This window comes from Echinops telfairi, unplaced genomic scaffold (assembly GCF_000313985.2).
Source record: "Echinops telfairi isolate 266 unplaced genomic scaffold, ASM31398v2 ScPeMD7_4;HRSCAF=17, whole genome shotgun sequence".
Classification (NCBI taxonomy): domain Eukaryota; kingdom Metazoa; phylum Chordata; class Mammalia; order Afrosoricida; family Tenrecidae; genus Echinops; species Echinops telfairi.
In genome coordinates this window covers 11,371,585-11,376,267 of record NW_022103900.1, presented here as the reverse complement: position 1 = coordinate 11,376,267, position 4,683 = coordinate 11,371,585, and the positions used below count along the sequence as shown (strand labels likewise).

The following is a 4,683-nucleotide window of genomic DNA, read 5'->3' as shown; positions in this document are numbered from 1 at the left end:
CTTTACACAATTGATGTATGTATGCATTGTTGTATGAGCCCCCAATAAAAAGATTTTTAAAAACATGTTCTGCCCTAAGAGCTAGGGAATATGGCTCTCTGCCCCTACAGAGTTTAATGTCTACCAAGGACCAAGCATATTAAGTGTAACTTGGAAGTGAAAAAATAAATTTATTTTTGAAGTGAAAATAGTTAGGTCTAAATCTGGTAGGGAGAAGTGAATTCATGGAGGAATTAATAAAGTCTATCTTGAAAGTAGACTAGAATAGGATTTCACCAATTAGAGGGAGATAAGGTTTCTTGTCTAGTTGAAAACATGGTCAAATTCACAGATGAAGCCAAGTTTTTCCAGTACATTTGGGAAGCAGGATAGTTTTTCATGCTACAGATAAAAGGCAAGTATAGTCTATGCATTGGTGAAATAAAAACAAGATGAAGCTTGAATGAATTGCAAAGGGGCTTGAATGTTGGATTTTATCCTACTATGTTACAATAAAGTGCTTTAGAAGCATAACAATAATTAAAATATATGAAGTAGACTAGAAAAAAAGGACCAGAAGCAGAGCATAAACATAAACGATAAACTCATGGTCCACAAGTTGATTTCAATTCTATAGGGACAGAGTGACGTTTGCCCCCCTAGGGTTTCCAAGTCCAAATCTTTAAGTCATCTTTTGCTCATGAAGTGACTGGTTGCTTTGAACCACTGACTTTGCAGTTAACAGCCATTCACTTTAACCACTACAAGACCAGACTTTCTATATGAAAAACAGGGAAATAAAAATCTTAGAAAGATTTTAAAAGTTGAGTCAAAAGATACAGTTGATTAGTCAGGTTTGGAAGAATGAAGGAAAGGTCAATTAACATTCACAAGGCATCGTAAAAATAACAATACTTGTAACATATGTGTCAAACCCTTAGTATAAATATTGGGTTGCATAGTCCATACAATTCTCCAAAAATATTGTGAAGGATCATTTTCTCTTGGATCAAGGCTCCTCTAAATCTAGAAAACTACAATCTGCGTCGTGTGATGAAATGCAACAAATTGGCTATGGTTTGCCCCTTTTTGGAGAATGTTTCCAAAGATTCTAGCTCATGTATTCAAAAGACTGGCTGCTGGAAAGAATAGAGGGCACCCTAGGTCTACACGGAGAGTTGATGACCATAAGCTTATGAGAATCAGTTGCACCTAGGTGAATGACTGACACTGCAGAGAGAGTTTAAACAAAATAAAACTGGAATGGGATTCTTGAATTAAACCAACACTTAAGGAATAGGCCAAGGGGACTGAATAGAAAGATAAAAAGAAAAACAAGTATTAAGCAACAGTTACAGGGATAGGATATGTTATCATAAAAGACAAGTTAAGGGAGGAATTTTAAAGATGGATTGTGCAAGAATTAAGAGAAAATAGGCATGAAGTTACACGTGTTCTCTGAGCAAGCAGTTTCGATAGAATAGAATAGGTGACTGGGTTATGGAATAAATGGAATGTGGATGAGTAAGATGGCAAACAGAATTTTCTTCATGGATTAAATATCTTACAGATAAATAGCAGGTAAGTAGCAAAGGAAAAAGGAAGTGGAAAAACCTAATCATTATTTCAGTAAAGAATGGCCACGAACCAAATCCAACCTTAAAAAAATAAACACAAAACTCAAAAACACACTTTACGGAAAAGCCACCGGACACATTTGCCATTGCCTGTGGCTGCTCTTGAGCTACAGAGTTGACTAACTGTGACAAGACACAAAGCCCACGAAGACAATAACACTGACTAGCTGGGCCTTTCGTCATAAGCTTCCTAACCTCTGCTTTAGACTGCAGGAAAAGGAGACAAGAAACAATGGCACCATAATTAGCAATTAATTATCTTTAATATAATTAACAAACAATTAACAATTATGTATCTTCTAGGAGAACAGAGGCCAGGTATTCGGTTCCAAAAAGAAAGATCTGTAATCAAGAAGTATGAGTCTCTCCCTCTCTATATTCTGCCCCGATTCCTAACTTCTAACCAGAAAACAGCCAGAGCCATTGTGGGTAAGAGTCGTTTGCTTTATGGAGTACAGAAAAAATACAAGGTGTTAGGCAAGAAAACTTTATAATAAGGTAGAAATGGCTATAGGAGGTAGTGCATACCAAAAAATTAAACTGTGCTGAAAGAACAAAATATGAAATAGAGCTTTTATTGTAGCTATCTTCAGTCGTATTATATACTATTCACAGTATCTTATTCACTCACCTTACCATGGAGCATGCACCTGAAGAGCCGGCATTCAGCAGAGCAAGCGTATTTACTCACGGTCCCCTAAGCTGAATGGTGGGCCTGTGGTAGTCCAAGAAAGGTAGATTGAACTGGGGAATGTTTTGTGATTAATCCAGGTTTGTATCCCTCGACTTCTAATTAATACTCCTGTGATCTTGATTAAATTATTTGGTTTTACTGGGCCCCGTGAGATGATGGGTGGAACGGAATCCGCCCATTACCTTTCTCTCTAGGAAATGCCACTGTCCTAAGGGGGTTTCTCTCTGATGCTCCAGAGCACGGAGCTGAAGGGAACCAGTGAGAGGGGAAGTTAGGTGTAGGAACATAATGTGAAGCGCCCTCTGAACTTCCACCTACTACTTAAAGCTAAGGAAAGTTAAGTTCTTTTCTCAGCCCTGCTTACTGAGCTATTATTAAAAAATAATTCTACCAAACAGCTCTGGTTAAAAAGTATCAGGTTCTCAATTGTTGGGTGTGATCAAAGAGAACGGCAATGACCCGAGCCCACTCACTACCTTTGAGTCACTCCTACCTCAGAGTGACCCTCTATCGGGTTTCCCAGACTGTGAAATTTGATGGGAGCAGATAGCCTGCATGTTTCCAGAGAGGAGCATTTGAGGAGTTTAAAGTGCGCTGGGAATCTTTGGCTAGCAGTCTGTGGGGGTTAGAGTTTGTATCAACTAGCTCCTCCAGGGTGAAGGAAGGGGGTGGAGTCCAACCTGTCAATCAGTTCGCAACCTGGTGATACCTCTTTGCATGTAGCCTTGTGTAGGAGAGATCTCAGCAGAGCGGAGTTCTCTTCTGCCCCTTTGCCTTCTGCTGCTGGAAGTAGAACGGGATCCTCTGTCGGGTTTATCCATCTCCTGTTTTGTCACCTGCTGCTCCCATGAGCAGTCAGCAGACTGCTGACCTTGACTTCATTTCCATCTGCCCAGTAGCCTGGGGCACACCTGCTTCATCTTCCTGCTTCCTTCAGGTCGTCTCTGACGGGCGGACTTGAACTCCCCGACTTCTACAACTGTGTAATCCATTGACTGATAGAAATCTCATTCTAGATATCTATATCTATGCACATACAAGTGTCACGGGTTTAGCTCCTCTAGAGAACCCAACCGAACACACAGCACCAGCAGAGCCACTGTGCCTGGCCCGTCACGTGCATAATCGTTACACTCATCATGGGCGAGGCGTGACTAAGAACAATGCGGTCATTGTTAGGTACCATCGTGTCTTTTCCACATCATAGTGATGCCCTGACAGCAAATACTGCCTGCCATGCTTCAGCCTCGCAACTGTCGTGCTTGAGAGGCCATGGTGACAGCCCCTATGTCGATCGATTGAGGGTTGGCGTCCTTTTGCTGCTGGCCCTCTATGTTAAGAAGCCCGATGTCCTTTTCCAGGTACGGGTCTCTATGAGTCAGAATCTACTTGGTGGCAGTGGGCTTGGTCCTTCCTGATGACATGGCCAAAGTACATCTCACCATCCTCTCTCTACGGAGCATTCTATCTGTACTGGTTCCCGAGGAGATTTGTGGGCTCTTTTGGCAGTCCATGGACCTTTTAACAGTCTATAAAACACCGTACTCCAAATGCTTCATTTTTACTCCGGTCTCCCTCCCTCACTCCCCAGCTTTCACATGCATGTGAAGTGATTGCAAAGACCATGGTTTAGGTAAGGCGCACTTTAAATCTTTGCCTTTTAACGATTTAAAGAGGTCTTGTGCAGCAGATTTATCCATGTTACACATCGTTTGATTTCTTGACGGCTGTTTACATGTGCATTGATTGTGTATTCAAGCAAAATAAAATCCTTGACCAACTTCAGTCTTTTCTCCACTTTATCATGATGCTGTCTGCTGGTTCAGCTGGAAGATTTTGGTTTTCTTTGTACTGAGTTACAATCCTTATTGAAGGCTGTAGAACTCGATCTTCATCAGTAAGTGCTTCAACTCCTTATTTTCAGCCAGCAAGGTTGTGTCCCCTGCACATTGCTGGTTAATGAGCCTTCTTCCAACTCTGAGGTTGCATTCTGCTTCATATAGTCCACCTTCATTTGGTTCATTTGCTTATCATTTGGGTTGAATTAGTACGGTGTAACAATACAGACTTGATAACACACTTTTCCTGATTTTAAATTATGCAGTGGCCCATTGTTCTGTCTATAAGATTGCCTCTTGGTCCATGCACTGGCTCTTCGCAAGTATAAAGAAATGTTTTGGAATTCTCATTCTTCCAAGTGTTCTCACAGTTTCTTAAGATCCACACAGTTGAGTACTTTTGCATAGTTGGTGAAACACAAATGAGCAACTTACAGGCATTCTCTACTTTCAAGCAAGATCTTTCTGATATCAGCAGCGATATCCATGGTGCCACACCATTTTCTGAATTTCTGGCAGCTGCTGGTCAATGTGC

The 4,683-nt window shown here is 41.1% G+C and overlaps 1 protein-coding gene across 1 annotated transcript in view; it reads right to left on the bottom strand.

Moving 5' to 3' along the window:
* FIGN (fidgetin, microtubule severing factor) overlaps nt 1-4,683 on the bottom strand; it is a 132,589-nt gene that overhangs the window by 23,538 nt on the left and 104,368 nt on the right. The window lies entirely within an intron of this gene.